Raw genomic sequence first — 15357 nt, forward strand, 5'->3', positions numbered from 1 at the left:
TTCGCATAGACATCTATGGTTCGTTTCCTATAAATAGTGTGGATGGTTATTCACCCAGGACAATTGTGTCTATATAAAGTTTAAGAATGGAAAATTTATCTTTTTTGTCCTGTATGTAGATGATATCTTACTTGCTAGTAGTAATGTCAGACTACTACTGGAGACAAAGAAGTTTTTGTCCTCAAAATTTGATATGAAAGATCTTGGTGAAGCTTCGTTCATTATAGGGATCGAGATTCACCAAGATAGAAGCAAAAGGGTATTAGGACTGTCACAAAAGACATATATAGAAAAGATCTTAAAGAAATTCAATATGCACAAATGTAGTCCCTCACCTGCTTCTATAGTCAATGACGATAGATATGGGGATTTTCAATGCTTCAGCTGTCGGAAACTTGTAATATGCTCAAGTATGTACGCGCCCTGACTTGACATTTGTTACCGGGTTACTTGGCAGATTCTAGAGTAAATCTGAAACAAAATACTAGAAATTAGTAAAGAATGTCTTGCGTTATTTGTAAGAAACGAAACGACTCATGTTGACGTATAGAAGATCAGATTCACTACATATAGTGGGATATTTAGATTCTGATTATGCGGGAGATGATAGAAAATCTATGTCTGGATATGTATTCACTCTCGCAGGGGAGCTATTTCATGGAAAAGCTCAAAGCAAACCGTCACTACATCGTCCACAATGTATTTCGAGTTTGTAGCGTGTTATGAGGCAACAGGGTAGGTGAACTGGCTAAAAAAGTTCATATCCGGTTTGAAGGTGGTTGGCGACATCTATAGACCACTTAAGTTATACTGCGATAATAATCCGACAGTATAGTATGCTCACACAAATAAGTTAAGTGATGCTGTCAAACACATTGACATAAAGTATTATGCTGTGAAAGATAAAGTCTAGGATCATATCATAAGTCTTGAGCATATAAGTACCGAAAAGATGCTCGCGAATCTGCTTACAAAAGGCTTACTACCCAACGTGTTCAGAGAACATGTAGCCAATATGGGTTTAAGGAAAAGCCTATAATTTCTGGACAAAAGAAGGCCCAAAGTTAAGTATCTATTTCAGAACAGAGTGGTGTGTTGTAGTTGTTAAATCTATCGGCAATTGACCGTGACGATGAAACATGCTCTATGCGCTAATTTGTAATGGAATGAATAAAAGTAAATGATATGAAATTGAAAGATGGTAGGAGTTCAATGGGAAGATTGTTAGATTGATCTCTAATCCCAAACTAGGCCCAACGGCTCACTTGGGCTTTTGATCCGTGCCCTGATCGGAGACGGTCAGCCCATTATGGCTGGAGGGCCTTATCATACTGCGCTATATATAGAGGTGGTGGTCGGTGGCTCTGGGTAAGAGATTTACTGTGAGCCGAGCTCCCCACCGAAACCTAAACCTTAATCCCGATCAGAGAGGGGCGCAGCCAGTGATAGAAAGCCGCCAATCGCGTCGCCCTGCTCCATCGACGTCGATGACTTCATTGATCTCTTCCCCGAACGTCGCTGCGCGTGCGCAGACTTCATCGACAAACGAGATGGCGGCTTCTGGATCATTTCCCTCTGTGGTGTTAGGTTGACATGTTTTTCTTCTATCCCTCTCTATCTCTCTACTCTCGATATCACATTCACGGTAAAGAGAACCACTAGACCCTAGATAATCTTTTAGATCTCAACACTTCCGACCCGGGTACTCCGACGCGAACGACGAGTGGAGGATACACTGCTTCCCGCTCGAGGACCGCAAGGTGATCTGCGCAGACCAGTTGGGGGCGGAGTTTCGTCTTCGACGCCGAGACGTGCACCGCGGGCACCATGCCTGTCCTCCGCAACCCCAAGCGGATGCCCTTATCCCTCTTCGTCCCCTGTGCCGACGGCGTCAACGATGGCCGTGCCTATGTCTATAACAAGGACGATTTCGAGTGCGGCAGCAGCCTTTTCGTCATGGAGAGGCTTCCCGAGCCGGAGTCAAGCGCAAGCCACGGCGGCGAGGGCGAGCACAGCCTCCAGTTCGAGGTCTTCATCAGCAACCGCCGCGTGCCCACTGAGGCGCAGAAGGGTGATTGGCAGTGCCACCCCCTCCCTCCGCCGCCGTTCGTCCGTGAGAACCTCGACGACTGGAACAACATCCACCCCGAGATCACAGCCTACGCGGTGGTCGGCGGCGGCTCCCACATCTGCGTATCCGCGGAGGGCGCCAGCACCTACTGCATGGACACGGCGAGCCACACGTGGACGCAAGTCGGCAAGTGGATGCTACCCTTCCACGGCAAGGCGGAGTACGTGGCCGAGCTCAACCTCTGGTTCGGCTTCTCCGCCGAGTCCCGGCGCTTGGCTGCGGCTGACCTCTCCGGCATGGACTCCCAGTCCCAGGAGCTAGTGGGCCCTTGGGAGGAGCTTGACCCGCCAAAGGAATGGAGGGACAGGGAATGCAGGGATCCCCAGATCGTCAACCTGGGTTCTGGCAGGTTCTGCATCGCGAGGTTCTTCAAGACCACCAGTGGTTCTTCTTCAGATGATGGAAAAACTGGGGAGGATTTTGCTGTGCTGACCGGTGTGGTGGTGATGCCCTGTCTCGACGATGATAGCCAAGCTGGTGACAGTGGCAACGGGAAGGTGATGAAGCTCGGGATGATCAAGCACAAGTCGAGACGTCTCCACGGCGGCGGTGGCACCATCGACACAATGTTCTGAACAATTTTTGGGGCTTTGCGAGACTGTTTTTTTCTTGGCTACATCCATCACCATTCACCATGTGGTATCCCTCCGAAAGGACTTGAGACCTTATACTTTGCAGTTATTTGATATTATATATGACTCTGTTAGGGTACCAGTTTTATCCTTTGTGTCGATCGTATAGCAGTGTGCTAATCTCTGAATAATTTTGGGAGGAAAACGCACTTGAACAATATGCATGTCACCCGATCGGCTGCCATCTAGTCGTGTAATTTCAGGAGTTTGACACCGAGGTCGTTTTACGGTGCTGTTCACTTACGGTGCTGCTGCTGCTGCCTGTATGCCCGTGCCGTCCAGCCGGGGTTTTCTTGTTGCGATACCTGGCGCAGCTCACAGTCTGGACTTGCCGAGTCAAAGGCTCAAAGCACATGAGTATATTTTATTTTTATTAAAAGTGGATGTATTTTTTTTTTGTTAAAAAATGGATTGTGTGGGCGCTGGGCATGGGCTTCAATCCTTGGCTCCTGGCGCAGTGATGACATGTTGCTTTAGTGGGGCCGTCGATCAGTGACAGGCCCTAGGGGATCAAGCCCACTTATTAGCCCATTCATTCATAATGGCACGTTTGGCTTGCTAAATTGTGGCTGAAAATACTGTTCTGGCTGAATTGTTACGAGAGAAAAACACTGTTCCGGCTAAAAAAACAAGCTAAATAGTACCGTTTTCTAGGTAAGTCGAATGGGGCCAATATATAACCCTCAACACATCCAATCCAACAAACGGAGATGTTCGTCTTCTCCAAAGCCACAGTTTCGGTTCGGCGGCGGCAGCGGCGAGGCCAACGCATACCACGGCGAGGCAAGGAAGGTTCTCAGGAGATTCGCAATGGCAGCATATCTTCTCTCTCAAGTTTTTGTTTTTGCATGTGAGGAATCTTCAACTTGTTGCATCCTTTGACCTTTATGACTTCTTTCAAAACACTTTGTAGTGTTACAAAATTCCTGTTTGCTTTTCATGGAGAGTACTCTAAGAATGCTTACAAAAATGTGATGAAGAAATCAATCAATTAGTTATTGAAGAAACAATGAAACAAGCATATTATAGAATTATATGAAACAATTGATCATTTACCTGTTGCACGGCTGGAACAAGATCTTTAATTGTTTTTTGCATCCTTCTTGTATTGAATAGCTCTAAAAAACCCCAAATCTAGAATGTTAAAATCCGGAGAATTGGGTGGTTGACAAATTAGTCGAATGTCAAACCCATCTTGCTTAGCAGCCTCACAAAAAAAATAGGATCATCCACTTTTAAATGAGAAGGTGCATTATCTTGTTGTATGAAAATTGGCTTGTTCACATCTTTTCTTGGCCACTTGGCTCGAATTGCAGGGAACACTCTATTTACCATGAAATCTCTGATCACATCCCTTGTGATTGATGTAATTGGCTTGATTACTTCTTCTCCACGAATACGATTGTGACTTCTTCTAATAGCTTGTTCATAAGTGACAAGTGGAAAACAACCTATTTTCCATCAAAAACACATTCTTCATTCCTAAACCTTGGTCGAGCACATACACACAAGAACATGAGCCTAGGGATATAGTTCTTGTTCTTACAAGTGCGATGTGGGTCATCTTCCTCGGGCAACAAATAATATTTTCCAAATTTTTGAGAGAGTTAGAACTATTTTTCATCAATGAACATAAAGTCAAACAAATCCTTAAATTTTGGATCATCAACCAAACCTTGCTCAATCATATCAACACACCACTTCAACCTAGTCTTCTTGTTAGCATATGTGAGGTATGGTTTGATGCTACTAGAGTGGCGCCTAAGCAAAAGGCAGGGAACGGATCACCCATTGCGCCGTATGGAGAAGTGGAAGAAGAAGAAAAAACTAAGCCATGTCGTAGATGAACATGGTGTTGACACCGTTTTTTGCACGTGTCAAAATGATCGGAGTGGACTAATCGACAGGAGGAAAGTTACTGTATACGCTGACAGCCGATGAAAGTCAGCTTGTAAAGATGGTTGCCAATGATTGCTGGTGATCGATGGAAAGGTTGATTTAGACTCGGGCGTTGCCGATGAGGTTGGAGGTGTTATTGTCGATGCCGATGAAGGAAGGTTTGAAGACTACTGCCGATGAAACAGGAAGTATGCCGATGGAGAGGAGGTCGGTGAGATTTCCATCGTAATTGAGGCGGACAGAGAAATAGATAGGAGTTGATTTCCTTTTCTGTATTTATTAGAATATGATTCATGTAAGAGTCACGTATTTCCTTAGGTATGGATTTGGTGTCCTAGTTATGTTTGGTTATGTCTCTTTAGATCAGGGTATAAATATGGATTGAAGGGCAATGTAAAATAGAGATCAATCAATATCAAAACCAATTTTTACTCATATTTGCATCTACTTACTTTTTGGCGACTTCGTCAATTTGCACATTTTTCTTTTTACGAGTTCTCATTGATTCGGCGAGTTGCATCGCAGTGCAACCTTCGGCGATTCTCGAGTTCCGTGTGAGTACCTCTTGGCCGTGACTTCCGGACGTATCGCTGTTGTCAGGACCAAAGTGCTCGTATCTTCATCCTTGTCGATTAACAGGTCAAATCGACTGGCACGCTTTGGATATCGATTCGGGTATTAGCCCTTTGTGTTTGCAGATCCACTTTTGCATCAACACATGGCTAAGAACAAGCAAGCACGGTAGTTTAAGCAAGCAAGCAAGGAGGCAAGGTAGTAGATGCAGGAAGCTAGGTACGAGGCGTTTAAATAGACGAAGCACTCCAAGCGCCAGGCCTATTGAGCATGCGCACAGTGAAAAGAAAATAGTGCCAGTGAACTCAAACGAAAAAACGAACGAAACAAACGAGCGCCAGTGCACAGCGACATGCATCTTTCGCGCGCGCCAGGCCAAAATCGCGCAGAAACGCGCTCAGCCACGTTCAGCCAAAACAAAACAGTGCCATGCAAAATCAGGGCACTAGCAAAAAATATGCACCCGCCAGGAATCGAACCTAGTCCTCAGGGCTCACGACGCGCTACGCTAGCCGTTTGAGTTATGGTTCTTTCTCATATGGAATGCACCCGCAACCCTATTTAATAGTGACATATAGGAAAAATACCCTCTAATTAATTATTTCTTGATAAGCATAATCATATCCTAAACGATATGTTTTATGAGTACGGAGGGAGTACGTCTTTGGCCTCGAAAGTCTAAACGGCATACGGACCGGACCAATGGATGGAGATGTATGGATCACAATGAGGCCCTGAGCTCTGCTCGCCTGACTGTCAGTGTCATGCGTCAAATCAAATCACGTCCTGCGTTGCTGACCATGTGTGTAAATACAGGCGTCAAAAAAAAATAAAACAGTGTTATATTTGAAAATAATTTTAAAAAAGTGTTAAAAATAAAAAAAATCCAGTAGAGGAGAGGCCTCCGGTATAGGACAATGGGGCACTAGTTAGACTATCTCCAATAGCAAGTACCCAAATCAAAGACCCATTCCATAATTTGGGTCATGCACAGTAAAATGTCCCGCACCCAAAACTCGTCGTTCTCCAACAGCCTAAACAAAAGTCCGTCCCTCTCTCCTCAATCTCAATCGACGGTCGCGGGCGAGGAGGAGGTGCCGCGGGGGACGAGCAGGGATGGCGCCGCGGGGGCTCCCCGCCTCCCATGGCCGACCACCACCCCTCACCCATGAGCACCCCTACCCATCGCCCGCGAGCTCGACCGCCACGGCGGCTAGGCCCGCTGCTGCTACTCCCGTCGGAGCTCCTCCACGAGATCTTGCTCCGCCTCGCCGTCCCGGAGCTCCTCCGCGTGCGCTCCGTGGCATGCCCGCTCTCCAGCCTCGTCTCCTCCCCGGACTTCCGCCGCCTCTACCACATCTCCTCGGTGTCCTCCGGCGGCGGCGGCCCGACCGCCGCGTGGCTGCTCCTCTTCAAGAAGCTCCCGCCCCGCGACGCCACCATCAGGGGCTTCCGCCGCGCTCCGACCCCCGCCTCCGTCTTATCCGAACCCACTCGGCCCGATTCGCGTGATTCGCCGTTTGATTTCCCGAATCAACGGCGAGATCCGCCCGATTCGCCCCTCGATTTGCGCTGATTCGGCCCGCGACGACCTCTAGGTGACTTGCGCCCTCTCCCCCCTTCCTTGCGCGTCGGCAGAGATTTGTGTCGTTCTCTTTCGACGACGCAGATTTGCGTTTCGGCAAACCCCGTATGCAAAATGGGTGAGGTGTTTGGGTCTTATGTTGGAGCGTTGTTTCGGTAGCCAAAACACTATGCCGAACCTATTTTGCATTTAGGTCTCGGATTACATGCTCTGTTGGAGACAGTCTTATGCGCCAAAAAGTGTGTTCCGTCTACCCTTGATCTGCTTGGTGGGACATGGCCTCCCGTAGCCCCACACGCAGCGAGACTCTGGGCTCGGCGATAGAGTGCACGAGGTGTCACGAGGACGCGGGCCTCGCGTCGTGGAGGTTTTCGCGGGCTCAGTACTCAGGAGGTGTTTGATTCCATAGACCAAATTCTAGTTCATGTCTCATCGGATGTTTGGACACATGCATGGAGTATTAAATATAGACTAATTACAAAACTAACTGCATAGATTGAGACTAATTTGCGAGACGAATCTATCAAGCCTAATTAGTCCATGATTTGACAATGTTGTGCTACAGTAATATATGTGCTAATAATGGATTAATTAGTTTTAATATATTCATCTCGTAAATTAGTCTCTGTCTGTGTAATTAGTTTTATAATTAACTTATATTTAGTCCTCCTAATTAACATATGAATGTCCGATGTGACAGAGACTAAATTTTAATCTATGACCCAACATCCCCTCAGAAGGGGAGCAGCGCACAGGACGTCCTTTGGTGGACGCAGCGGGGCCGGGGGACACGTGAGCTCAGCGGTTCTTCCTCGCATCAGCGTGAGGTGAGAGCGACCTCCGCGGCCGGCGAGCAGGAGCGCTATGGAGGAGAGAGGGGTGCGGCGGTGCGGCCTCCTCGGCGACCCGTATCTTTTTGCCATGTTTCTCCACAGATCTGACGAGAGGCGGCGCTGTGAGCAGGCTCGGGATGACTCCCAGCTCCCAAGCTTCCTCCTGGCCTGCGAGCCCAAAATAGCGCCCAAGCCATCGCTTACCTCCGTCCACGTCAATGACGAGGACCTGCAGCTCTACACACCCTTCACATTCAGGCCTCCCCGATGGCGCAGAATTCTCGTGCGAGCGTTACAGGTTGGTAGGGCTAGATGTATAGCTTGCTCTGTTTCGGTTGCTGATTTGGTGCCGCTTGGGGACTTCCATCCTCCAGGTGGATGCGTCCTTGAGTAAGGTTTGAACTTCAGGTATGACTAATTTACTATATTAAGTTACGACATGGGCGGAGCCGGCCGCAAGGTCGACGACGCGGCCAATCCAGGGGTCGCTGCCCGCGCGGCCTTAGCGGAGCTCGCCGGCACAGTTGGGGAGAGCTCGCAGCCAGAACGAACGGCACGGCGCTCGCAGCCCGCGCGGCCTGTGCGGAGACCGTGCGGCCTTGGCAGAGCTCGCCGGCGCAGTTGGGCAGAGGCGCCGGCGTGGACGGCGCGAAGGTCGCAGCCCGCGCGGCCAGTGCGAAGGTTGCCACCGTTCGGCTCTGGCGGAGCTCGCCAGTGCGGACTGCGCGGAGCTCGCAGACCATGCGGACAGCACGGAGATCGCGAGGTCTCCGGCATGGAGCTCGCCTCGTGGAGCTTACACGTGCATGCTTGCCGACGCTGCTGTGCTACTTCCCATCGTCGAGACGGCAAGGAAGTCTGTACCAAATAATAGGAGAGAGAGGAACCTGGAAAAGGTGAGGTAAAGAAGAAAGCAGGAAATCATTTTTTTTAAAGCAGGAAAAGTGCATGCACATGGGGGTCCATATGGGCGACCTTTGGTTCTGAATCAAGTCTGAATGACGGAGAGGCCATGCATGGGTTCTGGCGTTCTGCACATTCATGGGTACGTGCGTCTCCTTTTGTGCATTCACGGCCATTGGTGTTTCGTTCCTGGCATGGCTTTCATTCACGTGGAAATATAATATAGAGTTAAATACGTCATAGATCCATTAACTTATGAGGAGGTTTCAATTAGATCCATCAATTTTTAAAGTGACTTTTTGGGTCCATAAACTTAGCACTTAGGTCCATAACTGTCCACATTAGCTTCTCGTGCTGACATGGCACGATGACGTGGCCATGCAGGCGCGAAAACAGGCCAGCCGTAGCCCCGCGGGCGCGCGAGCAGAAGCCGATGCCGTCACCGTGGGTGCGCGAGCAGGCGCGCCGCCGTCTTCCTCGTCGCGCTGCTCTACCTCGGCGCCGCCAAGCTCATCTCCACACGGCGACGATGCCATGGCGCCGGCGGCGCCCTAAACGGCGAAGACAAGCAGCCGCTGCTGGACAGGGCCATGGTTGTTCGGGTCGGCGCCGGGTTCGTCGTTGCGCTGGCTGCGTCCGGTGTCCTCGCTGTGTTCTACGACGTGCTGCTGGTCCTTTCCCTGGTCAACAGGGGCGGCGAGGCCCTGGAGGCGGTGTTCCTGGCGCTGTAGTGCGCGGCGCACCTGGTCGCCGCGGCGGTCGTCGCGCACGAGAAGCGGTTCCGCGCGGCGGCGCACCCGCTGACCCTGCGCCTCTACTGGCTGGCGACGCCCGCGCTGACGGCGCTCCTCGCTGGCACCTCCGTGGCGCGCCTCGCATCGGGCGCGGCTAGGCTCCCGGACGACGCGCTCGCCGTCGCGGCACTAGTCCTGTGCCTTCCCCTCCCGCTCCTCTCCATCCTCGGGTCCACGGGCGTCGTAGCCGTGGTGGCGGTCAACGACCACGGGCCGCGGCGGCGGACGAGGAGACCACCACCACCACCACCACCGACAGCAACAGCAAGGCGAACGTGACCCCGTACGTGACGGCGTCGTGGGCGTCGCGCGCGACGTGGGCGTGGATGAACCCGCTGGTGCAGCGCTGGTACCGGTCACACCGCGCGGGACGCCTTCCTGGGATCCATGGCCACACCGCGTGGGACGCCTTCCTGGGGGCGCGCCTCGCGTGGACAACCGCCGGGGACGGCCGCCTCGTGCTGCGCGTGCGCCGCCACGACCGCACACGCGTGCTGCGGCCCTACCTGCAGCACCTCGAGTCCGTCGCCAACGAGATGGAGGCGCACCGCCGCGAGCTGCGGCTCTACGCCAACGCCACCGGCGATTGCGCGCCGCGGTGGACGTCCGCGCCCTTCACCCACCCGGCCACGCTCGACACAGTGGCCATGGACCCGGACCTGAAGGCCCGCTGTTCCGCACCTTCTGGGCGCAGTTCCTGCTGAACACGTCGCTGGCGCTGCTCCGCCTCACCGTCATGTACGTGGGGCCAACGCTGATCCAGAGCTTCGTGGACTTCACGTCGGCGGGCGCCGGGCAGCGACCGCTCGGGGAGGGCGCGCGACTAGTGGCAGAGCAGCGCGACGAGGAAGACGGCGGTGCGCCTGCTCGCGCACCCACGGCTGCGGCTGGCCTGTTTTCGCGCTTGCATGGCCACGGCATCATGCCATGTCAGCACGAGAAGCCAATGTGGACAGCTATGGACCTAAGTGATACACGTACTAAGTTTATGGACCCAAAAAGTCACTTTGAAAGTTGATGAACCTAACTGAAACCTCCTCACAAGTTAATGGATCTCTGATGCATTTGACTCTATAATATATAGACTGGCAACAGGATTGGTGTGTTTCCAGGAGTTGTTGTTTTCATTTTCGATCTGGCTGGCTTGTTCGGTCAGGGAGTGAGTTGAAAAAAAGAAAAAGGAAGATGACACCTTATAAAGTAATTTTTTTTACCTAAAATTGATGCTATTGGAATAAGATAGCTATATGCTGAGAAATCGTGCAACACTAGTGCATCAGTTCAAACTTAAAAATGAAAAGTTCTTGTAGCAAAGCTAGAACGATTGTGAAAAAAAAAATGCTATGAATATTGGAACTATTTGGTAATCTCCAATGGAAGAGTGTGTATCAGGCAAAAAGACAGATACGCATGGCCCTGTGTAGCAGTAGGTGCCAACGTCATGGCCGTGTATGGACGACAGTCTGAGTACCGTTTAGCTCCCACTTCATTTTGTAAAATTTTTTAAGATTCTCCGTCACATCAAATCTTTGGACGCATGTATGAAACATTAAATATAAATAAAAAAACTAATTACACAGTTTAGACAAAATTCACGAGACGAATCTTTTGAGCCTAATTAGACTATGATTGGACACTAATTGTCAAATAACAACGAAAGTGCTACAGTACCATTTCACCAAAATTTTTGCAAACTAAACAAGACCCTGGTCTTCGGTTCAAGTTTGTGTAGGACAGGAAAGGAAAGGATTGGCACGAATTCGAAAGTATATTAACTGCCCGTTTGGACCTAGGGATTTTAAGAATCCAGATAGAAAAAATTCCACAATCCAAGATTCTCATCGAAACGATCTAGATTTATAGGAATTTTACCTCACAGATTTTTAGAATCTCAAAATCAAATAAATCTGTTGGGATTTTTTATCTGAATACTCAAAATCCCTTGAGATCCAAACGACACTTAAAATATTGCATTGGGACTCCATAGAAAGATGTCAATTGAATTCATTGCATATTAGTGGTCCGTGATCAGGGTACTTTCCGGTGAATAGGTAACGCGCGAGCGGTGCTGACGTATACTGGCATGCAACGTCCGTTTGCTTGCTGGAAGGCGCGGACGCCAAACACGCGAAGCAACGCACCCCGATCCTAAACTTTGAAGTGCCAGAAACTTCCATGCAGTTCAAAAACTTTGAAAATACATATTCATATTTGCATTTTATAAAGTAATTTGAAAACTTTATGCTAAAAATATTAATAAATTCATATCAAAATATTAAAAAGTTTGTCTTAGCTTGTTGTCGAGTCAAACTAAAATATACATTTGTATAACCAAAGAGCTATTAAGACCATAGACCCTAAATGCAGATTAGATACAGCTTTTGTATGGGGTGATAGTAGAGCAATAGCTAAGAGAGTGTGCTAGCAATTTTAATTGGGGTATAAAAAGTTAGTACACCAGTTCAAGCATGCTTCTTTTTCTAAATTGGGTTCATGTGGTCCACTATGGATATTTACCCTAGGGGGGTGTTAGTTACCACCCGTTGTAGTTGGATATTTCTAATACACACACTCACGCGCGCGCGCGTGTTTTTTTTTTTTAATTTCTTGGCTACATCGATCACCATGACTCTGGTAACAGTTGGTAGGGTACCAGTTTTAATTTATCCATTCTGTCGATCGTATAGCAGTGTGCTAATCTCTGAATATTTTTTGTTGGGAGGAGTACGCACTTGAACCGTATGCATATCAATCGGCTGCATCTAGCCGTAATGTTCGAGATGTTCCTGTGCAGTGACGACTTGTGGTAATGTTCGTCAGTATATGCTTCAGAACCAGATTCTGGATTCACCCCTTGCTCTTGTAGTCTTGTAAGTTTTCAGTGCAGAACAACTGCCAATTCCCAATTTTGCCATATTATAAGCATGCTTTCTCCCTCAATTCGCCAAAAAAAAAATCTTTCTCCTCTTAGGTTATATCAAAGGGATAGTATCACATACCAGTGTCAACTGCCAACCTCACCTCTGTATGCTGGACGATGTCTTCTTAGAGAAACCGAAAGCAAGCGGAATTACTCATTACTGGACACCGAATCCCTTCCATGTTCCATTCAGATTCATTGAGGAAACAACCGACATATACCATGTTCGTTTGGCTGATAAGCCATGGCTGAAAGTACTGTTGGCTGATTTGTTGTGAGAGAAAAATATTATTCGTTGGCTGAAAAAGTATAGCTTATAAGTCAAACAAACAGAATGATAAACTGTAAATCTGAGCAGCACTTCAGCGCAAGTTGATCGATCATTTGACACTTGACAGAAGCTTCCGCATTTACTTATCAATTGACGTGCCAAGCGATCCAACCATGGGCCCTTAACCAAAAATGTGATTTTGGTCATGATCGTTCCTAGACAAAGTAAAATCCAAAAACATTTCTTTAGAATTGTTGCGAAACGACACGTATACGTGAACAGGTGTCTACAGATGAATAGACGTCTCTTCACGAGTGATCTCATCTATCAAGCACATGATTAGTGGATAGAATTAAACAGTTAATTTTAGTCTCAAAGGGCATATCTTTTGGGAACAGTCGTATCACTTCGTGACACTCCTCCACTTGTATATAAATACATTTAAGAGATCGATGAAAGACACGGGTCTTCCAAATCTTGTATACGTTATCAGCACTGTTGCTCTACGAACCAGTCAGAAGAACGGAGAGGAATGCATGCCTCACCGGATCAGAGACAACAGACGATGAAGTGATGAACTATTGTACGGCCATCAATCTCAAGAACGAGGAAGGCCGAAGGCAGTTCGCCACAGGAATATCGCCGGAGACAAGCAGTTCACCCACGACAATGCCGTTCTTCGTGGTGATGGAAACTATGATCTTCATCTTCTGTCTATTGCTTTTCGCAACTCATGTTTTTCTTTCCAGCGGAGAAGATCTTCATCCGGCTTCTTGTCTTCCGAAATTGATGCACCGTGAATCATCTGCATCACATGTTAGATGGAGGAGCAAGACAATATGAAGCATGGGGACCAGTTTCTTCGATTTCGCTGAACGAGTGCTAATTGGAAAAGAACATGAAAGGATTGCAAGCCTCAATCCAACAATGGTATGTACTGTTGTGTTTTTTTTTTTCCAATTCGAGATATTCTTACCTCTCTAAGAAATCGCACGATGGACGAGTTCCATGCCCCTCGCGCCCCCATGGCCAGCGCCCAAGTGGTCCTCGTGGCCGAGCACGCGCACGCGCGGCTTCTTGCACCGCGGCGGCCCTGACCGCCTTGGCCCTGCGCCCGGCCTCCCTTGTGCGGCCCCACGCCTATGGTCATTCTAGAGTTACATTTATTTAGACTGAATTAGACAACAAAACATAAACAACAAACTGATGAAGATTTAGTCGAACTGATTTTGATTTTAATGAAAACATTTTTTTAATCAAAACTATGTCAACAACTTAGTGGTGAAAATCTTTTTTGGGAAACAAACTAATGAAGATTTAGTCGAACTGATTTAAATTTTAATGAAAACATTTTTTTAATCAAAACTATGTCAACAACTTAGTGGTAAAAATCTTTTTTGGGAAAAAATAATATTGACTTTATTTTATTTTAACGTTTATGAAAAATGACCACAGGCATCGAGGAGTGTGTGTGGCAAAAAATTGGACAAAAAACCAAGCAAAAGCAAGAAAAAGGAAAAAGAGAAACATAGAAAAAATCAGGACAGGAAAAAGAGGAGAAAAAAAATCGGAAACAGAAAACCAAACAGAAGAAAAACACAGAAAGCACCCGGACATATAGAACACAGCCGAAAAAACAAATGAAAAAAATAAAAAAAAAATCCTTACTTTTCTCTTTTATTATTACTATTACTATTACTATTACTATTACTATTACTATTACTATTACTATTCTTCCTCTTCTTCTTCTCTCGCTGCACGCGTGTCGGCGTCGTCGCCGAGCCTGACCTCCGCCAGGACGCACTCAGCACGCACCTCGGTTTTCCGCGGGCACGCCACCAACGGCTACGTCGACCACGGCAAGCGCGCGGGTGGCGCCGCCATATTCGACCTCGAACAGGACGTACTGGGTCCGTAGGGACACCGACCGGTCGTCGTCCTCGAGGGCGCCACCGTCCGCCTCGCTTCTGGCGCACCACTCCTCGAAGAGCTTCCTTGTGGCGGTGGGATCGCCGGCGCCCGTCTCCATGTTGGCCGAGGCGCTATAGTCGGCGCAACAGGCGAGCGCGGCGTGAAGACAGTGCGCGTGCGCTCCATGCGTCGCCGCGCTTGTACATGAAGTAGGCGTGCCCCGTCCATCGGAAGGCCTGGCCTATGCGTGTAAAGAGTCTATGAAGTAGGCGTGCAACTTCTGGGAAGGAAACCAACACGATGTTATATATAATATAAGTTCGGACGGAATACTCTTTACTTTCCGGTAGCCAGAGGAAAAGAGATCAAAGAAAATGGATGGACAAAAAAAATGGTCGAAAATTTTACTTTTTTATTATCAAGTATAGATAGATCTTGTCTTCTATTTATTTTGTATTCATTAATACAACACTACCATAGCAATTTCAATTTATCCTTAGCGCAAATTCAGAAAATCTATGGTTTACACCTGGTTGAAGTAATGGCCATGAAAGAGTTTGATCTCTCACTCTTCCATTATCCAACATGGTCAATGGACGTAATATTAAACTTGATGTTCTATGGATTCATAGCAATATTTGATGCTCCTCGTAAGAGAGCATCACCGTTTATGATCAATTTAAATATGGAGTTTTATTTAAATAAAGCACCATACATATTTAGATCATAAAATATGTGTATCTCAATGGATATAAATCGATGCACTATATGGCTAGCTCTCACAGTGATATGAACAACATAAGGCAATAGTTTTGCCCAAATGCCAACTATGATTGGCCATAATTTTACCTCTAGGATCTTAAGTCCACTTGAGAATATAATTATGTTGTTCCAAAATATCCCCA

The 15357-nt window shown here is 47.8% G+C and overlaps 1 pseudogene; it reads left to right on the top strand.

The window, feature by feature from the left end:
• Positions 1–1550: 1550 nt before the first annotated feature.
• LOC136549141 (uncharacterized) lies at positions 1551–2706 on the top strand (annotated as a pseudogene).
• Positions 2707–15357: the final 12651 nt, after the last annotated feature.

This window comes from Miscanthus floridulus, chromosome 4 (genome assembly GCF_019320115.1).
Source record: "Miscanthus floridulus cultivar M001 chromosome 4, ASM1932011v1, whole genome shotgun sequence".
Lineage (NCBI taxonomy): Eukaryota > Viridiplantae > Streptophyta > Magnoliopsida > Poales > Poaceae > Miscanthus > Miscanthus floridulus.